Here is a 23415-nt window from a genome sequence, read left to right as displayed (position 1 = left end):
TACCATCTGAACCAAGGGCACACTTGTAAATTTATTCCTTCTTATCATGAGGATTACACGACAACAGAGTAAATGTATTCCTTGGGACGGTTAAAAAAACACAGGAAGTATTAGGAAACTTTTTCTAGGCCGAAATAGCTGCTATAGTTTTCTATTTGTTTTTTTTCCCCCTCTCAAGACACTTCTTCTGTAATTATTGTTGTTAATATAAAATAGTTATTTTACTTATTTTTTTTTTTTGAGGGAAAACGCCAGTTCATGCATTGAGAGGAATACTATTTCAAATAGTTTGCTGAGTGGGTGCTATTATTACCCTCATGTCTGTGGTAGGTTGAAGGACATGTTTGAGAAGCATTAGAGCAAGGTGGTATTGTGTGAACTTTTAGTCTTCATTTAACTCTTGGACAACAGTGCCTTACACTGAAGTTCTTTGTTTTTAATGAAAAAAAAAAAAAGTGTATATGTGTACATAAGGAGCACTTGTGGTACAGTGGTTAAAGTGCTTGGTTGGTAACCAAACAGTCAGCGGTTGGAATCCACCAGCCAAACCCACCATCCTCTCCACAAGAGAGAGATGTGGCAGTCTGCTTCTGTAAATATTTGCAGCCTTGGGAACCCTATAGGGCAGTTCTACTGTGTCCTGTAGGGTAGGCATGAGTCGCAACTGACTCAACAGCAATGAGTATGAGTAATGTAGCCAATCATTTCAATATATGTAAAACTATATGTCAGGAACAGGTCCCTGGGTAGTGGAAATGGTTAAGTGCTAGACTGGTACCCAGAAGATTAGGGGTTTGAACCTGTCCAGAGTAGCTTTGGAATTAAACCCTGGAAATCTGTTCCAAAAAGACTACAGCTTTGAAAACCCTACAGAGCAGCTCTATTCTACATGCAGGAGGTACCCATGAGTCAGAATCAACTCAATGGCAGCAAACAACACCATGTCATGATTTTTTTTTTTTTTTTTGCTCAGTATAAAGACCTTAGAACTTGTAAAGAATGTGTTTTAATGCTTTACTATTGCTTTGTTATTAAAATAGAATATGCATATTTAAACTACTTCTTAAATTGGAATTCTTTTATATTAATTCCATTAAACTAGGCCCTTTCACAGAAGTATACTTTCCAGAGTTTGTATTCAAAAGCAAATTAATTCAGAAAGGAAAAAATAACTGAATATAAAGCAACTAGAACAATTGTAGGTAGATTTCCTTGGAAAACTTTTATTACATCATTCATACTGAGGTTTACAAAATGTGTCACCTACAGTTTAATAAATATTGACTTTAGTTCTAGTAGGATGAATTATTCTTTGGGGACCAAAGACCATTTAGGAGGTGATGTTCTCTTGACTGTTTGCCTGGTTGTCTTGGGTATTGAACATGTCATGGATTGTAAATAGTAGGATTCAGAGTGTGGCAGATGAGTTGTCCCTGACACATACCTTCTCTGCTAACTGTAACAACAGTAAGTGTGATGGTCAAGGTTCTGTATAACTTGGCTGGGCCATGATTCTCAGTGGTTTGGCAGTTGTGATGCAGCTTGGCAGTCTTATGGTGATATGATCACTTCCACGATGAGATTTGATATAATGTGATCACCTCCTTACTAGGGTCTGCTATGAGTAAGAGGTTGGTCAGGTGGCCTGCACTGAATAGAAGTGGACATTCTGACAAGGTTCCTGGTCTTTTGCTGGCTTTATATCCTGCAGCTGGCTCCTGTTCGTCTAACCTCCAGTTCTTTGTACTCGAGCTAGCAGCTTACCTTTGGTTCTCCCTGCTGATCTTGGAATCCATCAATCTTTACAGCCTGTGAACAAGAGCCCTGCTCTCTGTCCGGCCAAAGTTGGGTTCTCCAGCCCCTGCGGCTACATAAATCAGGAGAACCAAGCCTCTATCCTGACCCATGGACTTGGAATTTTCCAGCTTCTACAAATGTGTGAGCCGTTTCCTTGATGTAAATTTCCGTCTCTGTATATATTTGTAAGCCTCACTGGTTTTGATTCTCTAGAGAACCCAGCCTAAGACAGTAACCAAAACATCAACTGCAACCATAGGTACAACCTGGGAAGGCACCACTTGCAGTATGCTTACCTGGAGGTGGGTGATGGGCTGAGTGTTTTCATGTATTATCTCACTTAATTATTACTCCAGCCTTAGAGTTAGGCTTTACTAAACCAGATTTATAGATGAACACCCTGCAGCTAACAGCAGAGTGTAAACAGCTAAGACCACATGCTGGGAAGCGGTAGAGCTGGGATTTGGCTTCTTGACCCAGGTCAGCCTCAATGTCCAGTTTAAAGCTTAGGGACATTCTGAATTTCTCCTTTGATGCGTGGAGGGGAGGTAAATGTTTCACCTGCAATTGGCATAGCAATTGTTCGCTTTTGAAAAATGGTATTGATGCAGGTAAAGATTACTTTGTAGCTGAAAAAGAAAAGATTAAATGATTCAGAGCTGACATTTCATTTGCTAGCAATAGAGGAAATGTTACCAAATCTGAGAAATACAGTGGCATTGTAATTGACTGAATTCACCAAGGTATTTCAGTTTTCTATAGTGTTTTCATTTGTGGAAATAAAGGCCACTCAAGAACAAGCAAAAGCGCTTTATTCAGAGCTGGCTATGACAGAGGAGTCAGCCACCATCACTTGTATTTTACAGAGACTCAGAGGCAGGCAGTGGAGAGAGAAAGTTTAATTGTGGAAAAAAAAAAGGAAGGCTGCTTAGGGTGTGGTCTTATTGGAGGTTGTTCGCATGGGAAGCTGGAGGAAGGCTAAGGAGAAGCAGGGCAACCTATATAATTGGTTTGGGGAGTATGTTTCTCTGATTCCGAGTTGTGAGTGAAGGCAAAAAATTGGGGAAGCTGGCAGTTGTTGACCAAGTCCTGACCATTTGAGTGCTGATTACTGCAGAATCTGGTTTGTAGAACTACCTCATAGGGTTTCCAAAGAGCAACTGGTAGATTTGAACTGCTGACCTTTTGGTTATCAGCCAAGCTCTTAACCAGTCTGCCACCAGTTCCAAATTGTATTGCAAGCGTTCTGAAGAAATGTAAAAAAGAAAAAAGAGAGACTGGTACTCTTCTTTTTTGCACAGGGGTGGGCAGAAATATGTGTGCTTCCCCCCCCCTTCTTTTTGATTTGTATTCACCCTTATAGTTATTAAGCATGATGCAGTGTTTAAAAAGCAAAATAACAATAAGTAGGCAACTGTCATTCTTGATTGAATTAATTACTCATGTCTTTTGCATTTGTGTCAGTTGCAGGCCCCAGGCATCCAGCAGAGTTAGTAGACTTGACAGTAACTGGTACCTACCTTAAAGGCCCATGCGGGTAGGGGTGCTACCTTTCTGTTAGTTACATTTCAAAGAAATGGATCCTAGGTTCTTGAGAAAACCTTCCTGGGTTGTAAAACTGGCAAGTTTACTTAGGCATTTAAAAGAATATATATGCATTTTTTAAAGGAGCCCTGGTGGTGAAGTGGTTAAGAGCTTGGCAGTGAACCAAAATGTCCTTGGCAGTTCAAATCCTCCAGCCAGTCCTTGGAAAGGCTTTAGGGCAGTTCTACTCTGTCAGTATAGGGCCACTGAGAATTTACAATTGCAAGCGTTCTGAAGAAATGTAAAAAAGAAAAAAGAGAGACTGGTACTCTTCTTTTTTGCACAGGGGTGAGCAGAAATATGTGTCCTTTTTTATCCCCCCCTTCTTTTTGATTTGTATTCACCCTTACAGTTATTAAGCATGATGCAGTGTTTAAAAAGCAAAATAACAATAACTAGGCAACTGTCATTCTTGATTGAATTAATTACTCATGTCTTTCTCATACCTGGCCTACTCCATGCATTTGTGTCAGTTGCAGGCCCCAGGCATCCAGGAGAGTTAGTCATTCCCCTGAAAGAGAGTCTTAGAAAGCAGCAACTCTGTTTGCTCCCTAATTTCATTACTGTTAAATAATGGAGACTCTGTATTCTGCTTTCTGTGTCATATAGCTTAATTTGTGAGCTTAAGATGTACAGAATTTGGTAAATCACCCCCAGAACACTACAGTATATTTTTACATAGAATTAAGATAATTTTAACTCTTTTCAGTAGATTTCAAAAAGAACTTAGAGATAGAGCCCTTAGGTCTTGTTTTCAGAACATAAACTGATAGGTCCCTTGGGTGGGACTACATTTATCTCTTAAAATGCAACATTACAGTTAGTGGTGTTATAACTTTTCTGCAGCATCTGGTGAAAACAAGATAATAAATCAGATTAAGACTATGTTGCAGTGATTACAAAAAAAGGAAATATAAAACTTCAAGAGCAGAAACTTGGGCCTTTGACTCTGAAATCCTAAGGAACAACTGGAGCTTATCAAACATTTGACCTATTAGGAAACTGTTGTTCCATGAAATCTACTGTCAAAGAGAGAAACTGAGAGCAGATATCTTATATTGATTTTAGGATTTCCTTATGCACAAAACTAAATATTCACCATGAGGAAGTTCCTGACCAGGATTGATCCTGCCAGCTACTTTTGTTTAACCAAAGTTGCCAGTCTTTTCTTTCCTGTTCAAAGCCTGGCTTGCTGAATTTGACTTTCAAAAGATATGGTTGGGTGGAGGGCCAGAGGACAATCTTCTTACCTGATGTCAGTTGATCTCAATAAAAGAGGGAGGGAAGGGTTCAGTCACTCATGTTAATATTAGCCACTGGTTGAGCTTCTAAATTTCCTTTTTTTTTTTTTTTTTTCATTTTTTAGCCTCACTGTACCTAGCTTCTTTGGACCATTGCTTTTTCTGGAATCAAAATGGTATCCCTATATCAGAACAATTAGGCCAGATAAAGAAATAAAGCGTATCCAGACTGGTAGGGTAGTAGTGAAAGTTTCTGTATTTGCAGATGATATGATCTTATACACAGAAAACCCTAAAGAATCCTCAAGAAAACTACTGAAACTAATAGAAGAGTTTAGCAGGGTATCAGGGTACAAGATAAACACACAAAAATCAGTTGGAACCTGGAAGGCATTATGCTGAGCGAAATCAGTCAGAGGCAAAAGGACAAATATTGTATAAGACCACTATTATAAGATCTTGAGAAATAGTATAAACTGAGAAGAACACATACTTTTGTGGTTACGAGGGGGGGAGGCAGGGAGGGAGGGAGAGGGTTTTTTACTGATTAATTAGCTGAAAAGAACTGCTTTAGGTGAAGGGAAGGACAACACTGAATACATGGAAGGTCAGCTCAACTGCACTGGACTGGACCAAAAGCAAAGAAGTTTCCGGGATAAACTGAATACTTCAAAGGTCAGCGGAGCAAGGGCGGGGGTTTGGGAACCATGGTTTAAGGGGACTTCTAAGTCAATTGGCAAAATAATTCTATTATGAAAACATTCTGCATCCCACTTTGAAATGTGGCGTCTGGGGTCTTAAAAGCTAACAAGCAGCCATCTAAGATGCATCAATTGGTCTCAACCCACCTGGAGCAAAGGAGAATGAAGAACACCAAGGTCACATGACAACTAAGAGCCCAAGAGACAGAGAGGGCCACATGAACCAGAGACCTACATTATCCTGAGACCAGAAGAACTAATTGGTGCCCGGCCACAATCGATGACTGCCCTGACAGGGAGCACAATAGAGAACCCCTGAGGGAGCAGGAGATCAGTGGGATGCAGACCCCAAATTCTCATAAAAAGACCAGACTTAATGGTCTGGATGTGACTAGAGGAATCCTGGCGGTCATGGTCCCCAAACCTTCTGTTGGCACAGGACGGGAACCATCCCCAAAGACAATTCATCAGACATGAAAGGGACTGGACAGTGGGTGGGAGAGAGATGCTGATGAAGAGTGAGCTAATTATATCAGGTGGACACTTGAGACTGTGTTGGCATCTCCTGTCTGGAGGGGGGATGGAAGGATAGAGTTGGAGGCTGCCAAAGCCCTCACGAAAGGACAGACTGGAAGGGCTGACTCATTAGGGGGAGAGCAAGCGGGAGTAAGGAGTAAGATGTATATTAACTTATATGTGACAGACTGACTTGATTTGTAAACGTTCACCTGAAGCTCAACAAAAGTTAAAAAAAAAAAAAATCAGTTGGATTCCTCTATACCAACAGAAAAAGAACATTGAAGAGGAAATCACCAAATCAATACCATTTACAGTAGTACCCAAGAAGACAGAATCCTTAGGAATAACTCTTAACGGAGATGTAAAAGACCTATACAGAGAAAACTACAAGGTACTGCTCTAAGAAACCAAGAGACCTACATAAGTGGAAAAACATACCTTGCTCATGGACAAGAGGACTCAACATTGTAGAAATGTCTGTTCTACCAAAAGTGATCTTATAAATACAATGCAATTCTGATCCAAATTCTAACAACATTTTTTAATGAGATGGAAAAACAAATCACCAACTTCATATGGAAAGGAGAGAGGCCCTATATAAGTAAAGCATTACTGAAAAAGAAGAACAAATTGGGAGGCCTCACACTACGTGTTTTTAGGACCTCTTATACCCCCACAGTAGTCAGAACAGCCTAATCCTGGTACAACAACAGGTTCATAGACCAATGGAACAGAATTGAGAATCCAGACATAAATCCATCCACATATGAACAGCTGATATTTGACTAAAGCCCAAAGTCAGTTAAATAGGGAAAAGACAGTCTGTTTAACAAATGGTGCTGGCATAACTGGATATCCATGTGCAAAAAAATGACACAAAACCCATACCTCACACCGTGCACAAAAATTAATTCAAAATGGATCAAAGACATAAATATAAAATCTAAAATGATAAAGATCATTGAAGAAAAAGTAGGGACAACACTAAAAAAAAAAACACTAGGAGCCTTAAAAAATGGCATAAACAGCACTAACAGTGCACAAACACCAGAAGAGAAACTAGATCACTGGAAGCTCTTAAAAATCAAACACATATTCTCATCCCAAGCCTTCACCAAAAGAGCAAAAAGATTACCTTGTTGTTGTTAGGTGCCCTTGAGTCAGTTCCGACTCATAGCGACCCTATGCACAACAGAACCAAACACTGCCGGGTCCTGCGGCATCCTTACAGTCATTGTTATGCTTGAGCTCATTGTTGCAGCCACTGTGTCAATCCACCTCATTGAGGGTCTTCCTCTTTTCCGCTGACCCTGTACTGTGCCAAGCATGATGTCCTTCTCCAGAGACTGATCCCTCCGGAAGCATCAAAAGAAGATGGAAGGAAGATGCAGAGTCACTATACCCAAAAGAATTGGTGGGTGTTCAACCATTTCAGGAGAGAGCATGTGATCAGGAATCGATGGTATTGCAGGAAGCTGTCCCAGCTGCACTGAAGGAATCAGTGAAAAACAAGGCTTCAGCAATTGATGGAATACCAATTGAGATGTTTCAACAAGGGATGCAGCACTGAAGTGCTCACACATCTATGCGAAGAGGACGGTTACCCGGCCAACCAACTGGAAGAGTTCCATGTTTGTGCCCATTTCAAAGAATGTTGGGCCAACAGAGTGCAAAAATTATCAAAAAATATCATTAATATCATACACAAGTAAAATTTTCTGAAGATCATTTAAAAGCGATTGCAACAGTACAGTGACAGGAAATTGCGAGAAATTAAAGCTGGATTCAGAAGAGGACATAGAATGAGAGATATCGTTGCTGACGTCAGATGGATGTTGGCTGAAAGCAGAGAATACCAGCAAGATGTTTACCTCTGTTTTATTGACTATGCAAAAACGTTCGACTGTGTGGATCGTAACAAATTATGGACATTGCGAAGAATGGGACTTCCAGAACACTTAATTGTGCTTATGAGAACCAAGAGGCAGTCATTCAAACAGAGCGAGGGTATCCTTTGTGGTTTAAAATCAGTAAAGGGGTGCATCAGAATTGTATCCTTTCATGAATTTGTATGCTGAGCAAATACTTCTAGAAGCTGGACTGTATGAAGATCTCCACATCAGGATTGAAGGAAGATTCATGAACATCTTGTGTTATCCAGATGACACCACCTTGCCTGCTGAAATGGAAGAGGACTTAAAGCACTTACTGATGAATATCAAAGATTACAGCTTTCAGTATGGATTACAGCTCAACATAAAGAAAACAGAAGTTCTTACAACTGGACCAGTAAGCAACATCATGATAAACTAAGGACGTACTGATGCTGTCAAGGATTTTGTTTCACTTGGATCCAAAATCAATGCCCATGGATGCACTGGTCAAGAAATCAAACGACATATTACATTGGGCAAGTCTGCTGCAAAAAATCTCTTTAAAGGGTTAAAAAGCAAAGATATCGCCTTAAAGACTAAGGTTTGCCTAATGAAAGCCATGGTATTTTCAGTCAACTCATATGCATGAGAAAGCTAGACAATGAGTAAGGAAGACCAAAGAAGAATAAATGCCTTTGAATCATTGTGTTTGCAAAGAATATTGAATATACCATGTACTGCCAGAATATGAGCAAATCTGTCTTGGAAGTACAGCTTGAATGCGCCTTAGAAGTGAGGATGGTGAGACTTCATCTCACGTACTTTGGACATGTTATCATGAGAGACCAGTCCTTGGAGAAGGACATGATGCTTGGTAAAGCAGAGGAATAGCCAAAAGGAGGAATACCCTCAAAGAAGTAGATTGACACAGTGGCTGCAAGGATGGGCTCAAACATAACAATTGTGAGGATGGTACAGGGTCATGCAGTGTTTATTCTCTTGTACCTAGGGCTCTGTTGTACTTATTTGACAGTTCCTAATAACAACAACATGAGAGATACCAAAAAACAGCAACAACTTGGATGGCCCAAGTTTAACAACTCTTACAACGGCCCAAGGCTGTGCTTTAGATCTCATTGGAGAAGATATGGTTGGACCCCACTGGATGGCAGAGAAACTCTCTGGATTTCTGTGGCCAGATCTGGACTACAGTTGCCAGGCAAGCAGGAAACACCATCTGCGTCACAGGTGGCCTGATGCTAGCGTGTGAGAACACAGAAAGAGCTGTTGCATCAAAATCCCACTCACCAATGGGGAGGTGGTACCTGGAGAGGGCCACAGTGAGGTGGCCACCAGAACGGGACCAGGTCTGCAAGCTTGCCAAGGAACTACCTTGCCCTGGGCACAGCTGGGGAAGAATCCCTTGGAGAGTGGTGCAACAGGGCAAGAAGAGAACAAAATAGAAGCAATGTCTGTTCACCACAAGATCAACAGAATGCTCACGAAACAAGAAAAAAAAAAGCTTAAACAGTTCAGTCTATTATCACAGAGGAGGCTATAAAAGGGTAGATTTAGAGCTGAAAGGCAGTAAGTTGCTAGTGGCATGATGACAGTCTAATTCTGGCCAAAGCAGAACTCTTTGGAGAATGAAGTTGGTTGTTGTTATTAAATATTACAGAATAACTGGCATGAACCAAGATTGTCTCAGTAAAATTGGGATGTACAATCCCCATAATTATGGCGGACCAGTAGAGTAGTCACAATGATGTTTTGGCTTATTACAGTTTCTGAGTGTGACTTTGTTGTAAGATTGATCCACTTCCAAAAGAGAGAAAAACAGTCGCCATTGAGTTGATTTCAGCCCAACTGTGTCAGACTAGAGCTGTGTTCCGTAGGGTTTTCAATGCCTGATATTTTGAAAGTAGATTGCCAGGCCTTTCTTCTGAGGTGCCTCTGGATGGAATCAAACCACCAACCTTTTAATGAGCAGCTGATCATGTTAACCGTTTACACCACCCAGTGACTCCATTTACAAAATAGAAGCATTTATTACATATTCCAAGTATCCCCCATTTACTTTCTTTACTTCTTTTCAGTCTGAACTTTGTTGTGAAGTGTTTCTGAAAGACTTCCACAGCAGTGTGTTGTTCACAGGTCTGTGGCGTTTTTATCACTAGTGCCAACTATTAAGGCTAGCTGAAAATCAAATTCTTTTACATTCACTTTTACGGAATCTTTGTGCTGTTCGATAGCATGCTTGCACCGCAGACTTGGAGATGCTGCCTTAAGTTTATAATTCCCATATCTCCCTGTGTGAAACATTGCTCGGGCAGAGAACCTGTGATAGCACAGTGATGACCTCCTACTTGATGATCCATTTCTGGTACAATGACACATAATGACAACCTTTCTATTACCCTCAAAGGTATTTCATACTACTGACTTCCTCAATAGTATTGGATACTTTGCACTAACTCAGCAGTAGCTAGTCTTTTTACCACTTGCGATTTCAATATCAAAGGCCACAGATGAACGATTTTCTGCCATTTTACTCTAAGGCCTCTTTAGAATCTCTTGCCTATTGAACTTCATAGATAAGATTTTAAGTTTTTTTTTCCTAATATTTCATAACTTTTTCTTGTGGCTACTGAATTTGATTTAGTTTAGTTTCTAACAGAAATAGGCAATTGATTTAATAGTTTAAGGAATCATCACTTAGAGAAAGGGAGATTAGCTGAAAGAGAATATTCTATTTAAATATTTGTGGACTTAAAATCCTTTCACTAGGTACCTAATGTTCTTAATTATTGAGTGCTCTAAAGTAAAGTCATTTATAAAGAAATACCATGGTTCTTTTAAATATTCCATTCATAAATTTATTTAAACAAATTGAACTGTGCTGTTAAGGAGCCCCGGTTGTAAAGTGGTTAAGAGCTTGGCTGCTAACCAGAAGGTCAGTTTGAATCCACCAATGGCTCCTTGGAAACCCTATGGGACAGTTCTGCTCTGTGCTGTAGGGTCACTATGAGTCAGAGTCAACTTGACAGCAAAGAGTTTTTTTTGTTTTTTTTTTTTTTGTTTATTACCACATAAAGTAAGAAAAATAATAAATGAACAAACAAAAGATTTCAGAGTTTAAACAGTTTCTTTAATATAGTATTAAATTTGAAACTTCAGTGTCTCAGAGAGGGAAGTATATGACATTTCAAGGTGCTCAGCAATAGAGCTGCATAAGAGGCAGGCCTTTCCTGGTTTCAGACATGCACTTATGGAGAATACAAAGCATTATAGGGATATCGCCTCTATCATTAAAAGAAAATGAAAAAAAGAGCATGCTTACCTTTTGTGGAAAGCCTTAGGATTAAAACCAGCTGGGATTATGCTGGAGTTGCAAAGATGCTGAATCTTCGTTTCCAGTTCTCCGAAATTTTAACAGTGATTGACAACGTAAAGACAAAGAACACAATGTGTAAATCCAAACTTCATAAAATTATTATTCAATTTGATAAAGAAAAGGTGCTTATCAAGTAACCCCTAATCCCTGAATATAAATATCAATGATATACAATAATTACATAATTATTTTTAAATAATTGGGAAAATTATGAAAAAAATTAAAAAATAATGCTTCCAATGTTAATATACACTCATAAAGATTTCACAAAATCAGGCAATGTAAGGTTGCTATGAGTCAGCAACTATCAACATCAACAATACTCATAGAAATACAGCATACTTCTGTGACTTATAAAATGGATTAAACAAAAAAGTTGAAGTTTCACAGTGTAAAATTTACTTCAGGATTTATGACATTAAACAATTCTGAATGACTAAAACATACATGATTAAAATAAAATATTTAAAGGAATGCCTTTCAGTTTAGTATTTGAGTAAGTAAATTCATTGTGGTTTTAATGTTTGTTAATGTAACTCTTCTGCTCAAATACTTTCATTTATGCACAAAGGCATTGTACATTTTTTTAAGTATTCTTTCTTATGTCTTAAGGTGTATCTTCCTCATCTTTTATGTTTATGTTATGCAAAATGAACATATTTGCATACTATTCGTTTTCAAGTATGCAACTCTAAGACCCTACAATTAAGTTTTAGATAGGAGAACAGTAAAGGATGGTTGAAAATTTCACCTTCTGAATGATAACTAGTATTTTCTGATTCAGATCAAACTATTATTCTTGATCACTGCCCTCCTGAAAGGCTCAGGGTAACAAAGAAAAGCTATGTTTTATGTTAAATTAACTTTATGGCTACAATAGAACCTTTCAATCTTGAAAATAATCAAATGCCCATTTCCTTTTATTCATAAAGAAGTCTGTGATGTTTCTTTTTTTTTTTTTTTCCATCATATGCTATGTGATAACATTCTGGTGGGAGCTTTTTTTGTTGATATTATTAAGATTTTGATATTAAAAAATAATTCCTAAGAAAACTACTGAAACTAATACAAGAGTTCAGCAGAGTACCAGGATACAAGAGAAACACAAAAATCAGTTGGATTCCTCTATACCAATAAAGAGAACGTCGAAGAGGAAATCACCAAATCCACATCATTTACAATAGCCCCTGAGAAGTTAAAACACTTAGAGATAAATCTAACAAGGTACATAAAAGACCTATGCAAAGAAAACTACAGGACACTACTGCAAGAAACCAAAAGAGACCTATGTAAGCTGAAAAACATACCTTATTCCTGGATAGAAAGACTCAACATTGTAAAAATGTCTGTTCTACCAAAAGTGATCTGTACCCACGTGATCTATAGATGCAATGCAATTCCAGTCCAAATTCCAAGGACATTTTTTAATAAGACGGAGAAGCAAATCACCAACTTCACATGGAAGGGAAAGAGGCCCCAGATAAGTAAAGCATTACTGAAAAAGAAGAACAAAATGAGAGGCCTCATAGTACCTGATTTTAGAACATACTATATCACCACAGTAGTAAAAACAGCCTGGTACTGGTACAACAACAGATACATAGACCAATGAAGCAGAATTGAGAATCCGGGCATAAATCCATCCACATATGAGCAGCTAATATTTGACTAAATTCAGTTAAATGGGGAATAGACAGTCTGTTTAATAAATGGTGCTAGCATAACTGGATATCCATTTGCAAAAAAAATGAGACAAAACCAATACCTCGCACAAGCACAAAAATTAACTCAAGATGGATCAAAGACGTAAATATAAAATCTAAAATGACAAAGATCATGGAAGAAAAAATAGGGACAATGCTAGGAGCCCTAATACATGGCATAAATGGTATATAAAACATTACTAACAACGCACAAAACACCAGACAGAAACTAGATAACTGGGAGCTCCTAAAAATCAAACCACTATGCTCATCCAAAGACTTCACCAAAAGAGTAAAAAGATTATCTACAGGCTGGGAAGAAGTTTTTAGCTATGAGATTTGCGATCAGCATCTGATCTCTAGAATCTACATGATACTGCAAAAACACAACAATAAAAAGACAAAAAAAAACTCCACTTAAAAACGGACAAAGGATATGAACAGGCACTTCACCAAAGAAGACATTCAGGAAGCTAACAGATACATGAGGAAATGCTCAGGATCATTAGCCATTAGAGAAATGCAGGTCAAAATGACAATGAGATACCATCTCACTCCAATAAGGCTGGCATTAATCCAGAAAACACAAAATAATCAAAGTTGGAGAGGTTGTGGAGAGACTAGATCACTCATACACTGCTGGTGGGAATGTAAAATAGTACAGCCACTTTGGAAATCAATTTGGCAGTTCCTTAAAAACTAGAAATACAACTACCATATGATCCAGCAATCTCATTCCTTGGAATTTATCCTAGAGAAATAAGAGCCTTCACACAAACAGGTATATGCACACCTGTGTTCATTGCAGCACTGTTTACAATAGGAAGAACATGGAAGTAACCAAAGTGTCTACCAATGGATGAATGGATAAATAAATTGTGGTATATTCATACAATGGCATGCTATAGAACGATAAAGAACAATGATGAATCCGTGAAACATCTTATTACATGGAGAAATCTGGAAGGCATTATGCTGACTGAAATTAGTCAGTTGCAAAAGAGCAAATATTGTATGAGACCATTGTTATAACAACTCAAATAGTTTAAACACCGAAGAAAATACTCTTTGATTATTATGATGATGGGGAGGGAAGGAGGGAGAGACATATTCACTAATTAGATAGTAGACAAGAACTAGTTTTGGTGAAGGGAAAGACAACACAGTACAGGAGAGGTTAGCACAACTGGACTAAACCAAAAGCAGAGAAGTTTCCAGAATATGCTTTGAAGGCCAGAGTAGCAGGAGCCGGTATCTGGGGACCATGATTTCAGGGGACATCTAGGTCAATTGGCGTAACAAAATTATTAAAACGTTCTGCGTCCCACTTTAGTGAGTGGTGTCTGTGGTCTTAAACACTAGCAAGCAGCCATCTAAGATGCATCATTTGGTTTCATCCCACCTGGAACAAAGGAGAATGAAGAACACCAAAGGCACAAGTTAATTATCAGCCCAAGAGACAACGCCACATAAACCAGAAACTACAGCCTGAGACCAGAAGAAGTAGATAGTGCCCCGTTACAATCAATGACTGCCCTGACAGGGAACACAACAGAAAATCCCTGATGGAGCAGGAGAACAGTGGGATGCAGACCTCAAATTCTCATAAAAAGACCAGACGTAATGGCGTGACTGAAGCTAGAAGGATCCCAGAGGGCATGGTCCCCAGACCTTCTGTTAGCCCAATACTGGAACCATTCCCAAAGCCAGCTCTTCAGATAGGGATTGGGCTGCACTGTAAGACAGAAAATGATACTGGTGAGGAGTGAGCTTCTTGGCTCAAGTAGACACACGAGACTATGTTGGCAGCTCCTGTCTGGAGGGGAGATGAGAAGGCAGAGGGGGACAGGAGCTGGCTGAATGGACATGGGGGATACAGAGTGGAGAGGAGGAGTGTGCTGTCTCCTTAGGGGGAGAGCAACTAGGAGTACATGGCAAGGTGTATATAAATTTTTGTATGAGAGACTGACCTGATTTTTAAACTTTCACTTAAAGCACAATAAAATTTTTTTATTTTTATTTATATATTTATTTATATGATGGATTACATTAATTGTTTTTCTAATGTTGAACGTTCAGTGCATACTTGGTATGAATCCCACTTGGTCATGGTGAATTATCACTATTATTTTTGATACATTGCTGAATTTCATTGGCTAGAATTTTGTTGAGGATTTTTGCTTCTAAGTTCATGAAGGATGTACGTACGTAATTTTCTTTTTTTTGTGGTATCTTTACCCAGGTTTGGTATCAGGGTTATTCTGGCTTCATAGAATGAGTTTGGCAGTATTCCATCATTTTCTGTGCTCTGAAATGCCTTTAGTAGTAGTGGTGTTAACTCTTCTTTGAAAGTTTGGTAGAATTCTCCAGTGAAGCCATTCGGGCCAGGGCTTTTTTTTTTTTATTGGGAGTTTTTTAATTACGGTTTCAATCTCTACTTTTGTTATGGGTTTATTTAGTTGTTCTTCCTCTGTTTGTGTTAGTTTAGGTAGATAGTGTGTTTCTAGAAATTCATCCATTTCTTCTAGGTTTTCAAATTTGTTAGAGTACAATTTTTTGTAGTAATCTGGTATGATTCTTTTAATTTCAGTTGGGTCTGTTGTGATACCACCCATCTAACTTCTTATTTGGGTTATTTGCTTCCTCTCCTGATTTTCTTTTGTCAGTTTGGCAGTGGTTTATCAATTTTGTTATTTTTTTTTTCAAAGAACCAGCTTCTGGACTTGTTAACTCTTTGAATTGTTTTTCTGTTCTCTATTTCGCTTAATTCTGCTCAAATTTTTATCATTTGCTTTCTTCTGGTGCCTGAGGGTTTCTTTTGTTGCTCCCCTTCTATTTGTTCAAGTTGTAGTGATAAATCTTTGGTTTTGGCCCTTCCTTCTTTTTGTATGTGTGCATTTATTGATATAAATTGACCTCTGAGCACTGCTTTCGCTGTGTCCCAAAGATTCTGATAGGAAGTGTTTTCACCCTCATCAGATTTTATGAATTTCTTTATTGCATCCTTAACGTCTTCTTTAATTCAGTCATTTTTGAGTAAGGTGTTGTTCAGTTTCCAAGGGTTTCCTTTCTTTTTCCTGTTATTGATTTCTGCTTTTATGGCCTTATGTTCAGAGAAGATGCTTTGTAATATTTCGATGTTTTGGATCCTGGTCAGGCTTGCTTTATGACTTAATATGTAGTCTATTCTAGAGTATGTTCCATGTGTGCTGGAAAAGAAACTTAACTTGGCTGCTGTTGGGTGGAGTGTTCTGTGTATGTCTATGAGGTCAAGTTGGTTGATTGTGGCATTTAGATCTTCTGTGTCTTTATTGAGATTCTTTCTGGATGTTCTATTATTCACTGAAAGTGGTGTGTTAAAGTCTCCTGCTTTATTGTGGAGTTGTCTATCTCATTTTTAGTGCTGTTGTTAGAGTTTTTGTTAATGTATCTTGAATCTCTGTTTTTGGGTGCATCAATATTTAATATGGTTATATCATCCTGGCATAATTTCCCTTTCATTATATAGTGTTCTTCCTTATCCTTTGTTGAGGATTTAACTTTAATGTTTATTTTGTTGGAAATTAATATTGCCACTCCTTCTAATTTTTGAGTGTTGTTTACTTGTTGGATGTGGAATACATGGAGAAAGGCAGGCAAGGTGTGTGTTGATGAGATAACATGCTGGAGACCAGATTTGGGTCACCAGACCTAGGGATGACCTCTTGCAGGTATGTGGGAGTGTTTTCTGCCCAGTCCATTTGGGGGAGTTTTTTGGTACCATGGATCAGCAGAAGGACTGGTCGCTAGAGGGGTTCCTGTCTGCCCAGAAGCTATACCCGGCCAGGGTCAGACCCTGGTGTAGCTCCCACAACAACCACCACCAGGCTCTAAGATCATCCAGATGGACTACCTGATAATCTCTGCCCATGGGCAGACAAGACACCGAGAGGCCGTCCCTCTTTTGCCTCTTGGCTCTCTTTCCAGCTATCCTAGTTGTGGTGTTTTTCAGGGGTACAAGTTAGAGATATTGCAGAACCGACACATACAAAGAGAGACGGAGAGAGAATAAATGCTGAGTGGGGATACCTTGCCTACTGATGTCCTGAATTAAGTGGAAAATAGGTACCTGGCCTGCGCACCCAGTGCTTTGAATGTGTCCTCATCAGGGGCTCTCATCCTCAAAACCTTTCCGTCAGTGTGCTGACTTCCTGTGGCCACAGCCAGAAGCGGCAGCTGAGACTCATAGGCCTAAATGAATAACCCTGTGGAAAAGGACAGGTGTGCCATATCTCTCCTACTGGGTCAGTACTTCTGACCAGGCCCCATCAGAGGCTATTCCCACTGCTTCCAGAGGCTGTCCCCATAGTGATGGTAAATAAGCTTTAACCCTGCCCACCCAACAGTCGCCTGACCTACCTGGCCTGCTGACCCTCACCCAGACTTCTGATTTTATAAAGAGCATTGTGGCCTGGGCCCACATGTAATCATCTGGGATGAAGCATTGGGGCCATTGACTGGGGCAGAAGACAGTCAAGATCAGCCTGAGCCTTGAAATCTAGAGACCCGTGACACTGCTGTCAGTGTTAAATGTTCACTTCTACACTCAGGTAGTCATAGTGGGTGGAATCAGATTGATGAGAGGACAAATGTCGTTGAAGTACTATCATTCACGGAGGCCTGGGCCAAAGGCCAGCGACAATTCCACATGTTGTGGAGCCCAAGATCCACTCGTACTAGGACCTGGGCTCCGTCGTGTACATACGACACAGCTCATCCATATCCCCACATCCACAATCCACTGGCCTCCTGGAGCCCTAGCTTCCAGGATTTCCAGCCTTGGCTTCTAAGATCTCACACATATGCAGTGTGCCACCAGAGGCTGTGGCCCATCAGATGGCAAAAATATGAAAATGGCTGTTTTCACATGACTGCTTGTTCTGTCTTTGGCCGAGTGGTATGCTGTTGTTCCTAGGTGGATGTGGTATTCATGGAGAAAGGCAGAGTTGGTGTGTGTGTGTAAGGTGTGCTGAGAAGATGACCTGGTGGAGACCTGATTAAGATCTCCATACCCAGGAGAGGCCTCTCGCACATACGTTTCTCTGTTTTCTGCCTAGTCTGCTTGGCATGGTTTTTCAATACGCTGTGTTAGTTGTAGGGGTAGTTGTCAGAGGGGCTTCCATCTGCCTGGAAGCTTCAGCTGGCAGGGTCCACCCCTGGTGTAGCTAAGACATCAATCATGAGACTCTAAGTCCATCCAGTTGGACTACCTGCTATTCCCTGCCCATGGACAGCCAATTGAGCCAGAGGTCTTACACTTTTATCTCTAGTCTCTCCGTCTGGTTCTCCTAGTTGTAATGCTTCTCAGGGGTACAACTTGGAGATGTCACAGAACCAATGCATATAGAGAGAGAGAATGAGAGAATAGAAGCTGAGTGGGGATACGTTGCCTACTGATGTCCTGAAGTAAGTGGAAAACAGGTAACTGGCCTGCACTTCCAGGGCCTTGACCTGACCACATTAGGGGTTCCCACCTGCGTAGCCTTTCCCTGGGTGTGCTGAGTTCCTGTTGCCACAGCTGAAAGTGGGCACTGAGTCTCATAGGCCAAAATGAAGGGCCCGGTGGAATAGGCCACACAGGCCAGTTCTCTCCTATTCGCTCAGAACTTATAAATCAGCCCCATCAGAAGTCCTGCTCTCTCCTTCCAGAGGCTTATTGATGGTGCTGATAAACAAGCCTTAGCCCCACCCACCCGACATTCACCTGGCCTCATTGGCCTGCCAACAGTCATCGAGATCTCCGAGTTGAAAAAGATTAATGTGGCCAGGGCACATGCGTTATCATCTGGGACGAAGCAGCAAGGCCATTGTCTGGGGCAAGAGACAGCCAGGGTCACCAAGAGCCTCGTTATCTAGAGACCTATGACACTGCTGTCAGTGATATATGGTCATTTCTACACTCAGATAGCCAAGGCAGGAGAAATGAGTGATGATAGGAAAAATGTAGCTGGGGTACAGTTGCTCACTTAGGCTCAGACCAAAGGCCACAGTCGGTTCCAGACGTCGTGGAGCCCAAGAGCCAGTCAGACTAAGGCCTATGGCTGCCTTCTATACGTGGGACAAAGGTCATCCATATCCCCACATCCACAATCCATTGGCCTCCTTGGGCCATAGCTTCCAGGATTTCCGGCCTTGGCTTCTGAGACCTCACACATATGTAGTGTGCCACCAGAGGCTGTGGACCAGCAAAAATTTGAAAATAGTTCTTTCACATGACTTTGTTGGTCCTGCCTTTGGCTGAGTGTCATGCCATTAATAGTTGCATGTGGTTTTTTTTTTTTTTCCCCCTGGGAAAAGGCAGATTTTTATTTGTGCAGGCCAGGTGTGTGCTGACAAGATGACATGCAGAGACCAGACTGGGATCTCCAGACCAAGTAGTGGCCTCACGCAGGTATGTGTGAATGTTTTCTGCCCAGTCCACATGGTGGGATTTTTTGATACAATCTATCAGAAGTAGTTGTCCCGAATGGGCTCCTGTCTGCCCACAAGGTACACGTGGCCTGGGACCGCACCTGGTATAGCTCCCCCATCAATCACCAGTCTCTGAGGACACCAAGATGGACTACTTGCTATTCTCTGCCCATGGAAATCGGTAAAGCCAGAGGCTTTCCCCCTTTCATCTCCCATTTCTCCCTCCTGCTACCTTAGTTGTGATGGTTCTCAGGAGCACAATTAAGAGATGCCGCCCAACTGACTGATAAGACAGAGACAGAGAGAGACACTAGATGTTGAGTGGGGACACCGTTCCTACTGATGTAAGTAAGTTGTAAACAGGTACTGACCCACTCTCCCAGTGGCTTGAACCTGTCCACATCAGGGAATCCCATCAGCAAAGCCTTTCCCTGGGTGTGCTGAATTCCTGTGGCCATAGCCAGAAGTGACCTCTGAGTATCATGGGCAAAATAAAGGGCCCTGTGGAATCAGCCAGGTGGGCCAGATCTCTCCTATTGGCTCAATACTTTGACCCAGCCCACCAGAATCTCTACCCACTGCTCCTGGAGACTGTCACCATGGTAATGGTAAACAAGCCTTAGTGCCACCCACCAGACCTTTACCTTGCCTACCTTGCCTGCTGACCCCCACTCAGATCTCTCTGGGTTGATAGAGAAAAATGTCCACCAGGGCCCACATGTCATCATCTGGGATGAAGCATTGTGGCCATTGCCTGGGGCAGAAGACAGACAAGGTCAACCTGAGCCTCGACATATACAGGCCTGAGACACTCCTATAAGCGCTAAATGTTGACTTCTGCACTAAGATTGCCGCTAGAGGTGGAATCAGAGTGACAGCAGGAGAAATGTAGCTAGAGTGCACACACAGAGAGATGGACCAAGGCTAGGGACAGTGCCAGGCGTCTTGGAGTTCAAGAACAAGCCAGTCTAGGGCGCAAGGCTCCCTCCTGTACGTGGAAATATTTGATCCATATCCCCACATCCACAAACCACTGGCCTCCTGGGGCCCTGACTTCCAGGATTTGGGCCTTCGCATCTGAGACTTGACACATGCAGTATGCCCCTGGAGCCACAGACCAACAGACAGAAACATGTGAAAACGGCTGTTAACTTGACCTTGCAGGCACTGACTTTGGCTGAGTGGCATGCTGTGGTTCCTAGTTAGATAAGGCGTTCATGGAGAAAGGCAGATTTTGTGTGTGCAGACAAAGTGTGTGCTGACAAGATGACTTGGCGGAGACCAGATTGGGATACCCAGACCCAGGAGAGGCCTCTTGCAGGTAAGTGTAAATGTTTCCTGCCCAGTCCACCGGGCTGGGATTTTCAGTACAATCTTTGGGCGCAAGTAGTATTCACCGTAGAGTCTCCTGTCTGCCCACAAGCTCCAGCTGGCCAGGGCCCACCCCTGGTGTAGCTCCCCAGTCAATCTCCATTCCTCAAGGCCATCCAGATGGACTACTTACTGTTCTCTGCCCATGGGCAACCAATGCAACTAGAGGCTTTCCCCCTTTCATCTCTAGTCTCTCCCTCCAGCTCTCATAGTACTCTCAGGAGTACAGTTAAGAGATACCACACCACTGACAGAGAGAGACAATAGACACTGAGCAGGGATACCTTGCCTACTGATGCCTTAAAGTGGTAAAGTAGGTACATGACCCGTTCTACCAGTGTCTCGAACCTGTCCACATCAGGGAGTCCCATCCACAAAGGCTTTCCCTGGGTGTGCTGAATGCCTGAGGCCCCAGCCACAAGTGGCCACGGAATGTCATAGGCCAGAATGTAGGGCCTTGTGGAATCTAGCAGATGGGCCAGATCTCTCCTATTGTCTCAGTAGTTATAATCTGGCCCATCAATATCTCTGCCCATTGCTTCCAGTGGATGTCTCCATGGTAACAGTAAACAGTAAACAAACTTTAGCCCTGCCCACCTGATAGTCACCTGGACTACCAGGCCTGCTAACCCTCACCCAGACCTCTGTGTTGATAGAGAATAATATCCTCCTTGTTCCCCGTGTCATCAACTGGGATGAAGTACTGGGGCTGTTGTCTGGACAGAAGACAGCCAAGGTCAGCTTGAGCCTAGATATATGTAGAGAGAGACCTGTGACATTGCTAGCAGTGTAAATGGTGAAATCCACAGTCAAAGATAGCCACTGGAGGTGGAATCAGACTAATGGCAGGAGAAATGTAGCTGGAGTGCTAACACCCTCGGAGCCACAGGCCAAAGGCCAGGGAAAGTGCCAGACATCATGGAGACCAAGAGCGAGGCAGTCTTGGGAACCAGGTTCCCTCCTGTATGTGACAAATAGGTAGGTAATCCGTAGATCCACTTCCACAAATGACTGGCCTCCCAGAGCCGTGCCTCACAGGATTTCAGCTTTGGCTTTTGAGACCTAACACATATGTAGTATGCCGCTGGAAGCCGTGGACCAGCAGATGGGAAAAATGTGAAAACAGCTGTTTCACTTGACTTTGTTAGCAATGCCTTTGACTGAGTGACATGCTGTGGTTCCTAGTGGATAAAACCTTCATGGAGAAAGGCAAGTTTCATGTGTTCAGGCAAGGTGTGCGCTGACATGATGACTTGGTAGAAAACAGATTGGGATCTCCAGACTCAGAAGAGGCCTCTCGCAGGTATGTATGAATGTTTTCTGCCCAGTCCAGTTGGCCGGGATTTTCAGTACAATCTATGGGTGCGAGTAGTTTTTGCCGAAGGGCTCCTGTCTGCCCTCAACCTCCACCTGGCCAGGGTCCACTCCTGGTGTAGCTCCCCCATCAATCACCAGTCTCTAAGGCCATCCAGATGGATTACTTCCTATTCTCTTTCTATGGGCAACCAATACAGCCAGAGGATTTCCCCCACCCATCTCTAGTCTCTCCCTCTGGCTCTGGTAGTTGTGATGGTTCTCAGGTGTGCAATGAAGAAGTGCCACACAACTGACACATACAGAGACAGAGAGAGACAACAGATGTTGAGTGGGGATACCTTGCCTACTGATGTCTTCAAGTAAGTGGAAAACAGGTACCTGGCACGCTCTCCCAGAGCCTTGAACCAATCTCCATCAGAGACTCCCATCTGCAAAGCCTTTCCCTGGGTGTGCTGAATTCCTGTGGCCACAGCCAGAAGTGGCCGCTGAGTGTCATAGGCCAAAATAAAGTGCCCTGTGGAATCAGCCAAGTAGGCCAAATCTCTCCTATTGGCTCAGTACTTAAGACGTGGCCTGTCAGCATCTCTGCTGACTGCTTCCAGAGGCTGTCTCCATGGTAACAATAAACATGCCTTAGCCCCACCCACTGGGCATTCACCTGGCCTGTGTGGCCTGCTGACCCTCACCCAGACCTCTGTGTTGATAGAGAATAAAGTCTTCTAGGGCCCACATGTGATCATCTGTGATGAAGCTTTGGGGCCCTTGCCTGGGGCAGAAGACAGCCAAGATCAGCCTGGGTCTTGATATTTAGAGACCTGTGACACTGCTATCAGTGCTAAATGGTGACTTCCACACTCAGCTAGACCCTGCGGGCAGAATCGGAGAAACGGCAGGAGAAATGTAGCTAGAGTGCACACACTCACGAAGCCACAGGCCAAAGGCCAGGGGTGGTGCCAGGCATCGTGGAGGCCAAATGTGAGCCTGTCTAGGACCCAAGTCTCCCTCCTATATGTGAGAAATAGGCAATCCATATCCCCACATCCAGAAAGCACTGGCCTCCCGGGGCCCTGACTTCCAGGATTTGGGTCTTGGCTTCTGAGACCTGACACATATGCAGTGTGCCACCAGAGGCCATGGACCAGGACCAGCAGACGGCAAAAATGTGAAAAGGGCTACTTCACTTGACTTTGTAGGCACTGCCTTTGGTTGAGTGGCATGCTGTGGTTCCTAGTTGGGTAAGGCCTTCATGAAGAAAGACTGATTTTTTTTGTGGGGGAAAGGTGTGTGCTGAGAAATGAAATGGTAGAAACCAGATTGGGCTCTCCAGACCCAAGAGAGGCCTTGCAGCTATGTGTGAATGTTTTCTGCCTGGTCCACCTGGTGGGGTTTTTCAGTGCAAACTATCAGCGGAAGTAGTAGTTGGTGGAGGGGCTCCTGTATGGCCACAAGCTCTGCCTGGCCAGG

The 23415-nt window shown here is 42.2% G+C and overlaps 1 protein-coding gene across 1 annotated transcript in view; it reads left to right on the top strand.

The window, feature by feature from the left end:
- Positions 1 to 23415, top strand: part of LOC126061822 (NUT family member 2D-like) — a 215289-nt gene that overhangs the window by 66889 nt on the left and 124985 nt on the right. The window lies entirely within an intron of this gene.

The sequence above is a fragment of the Elephas maximus genome, chromosome 18 (genome assembly GCF_024166365.1).
Source record: "Elephas maximus indicus isolate mEleMax1 chromosome 18, mEleMax1 primary haplotype, whole genome shotgun sequence".
Classification (NCBI taxonomy): domain Eukaryota; kingdom Metazoa; phylum Chordata; class Mammalia; order Proboscidea; family Elephantidae; genus Elephas; species Elephas maximus.
This window is presented reverse-complemented; position numbering and strand designations above follow the sequence as displayed.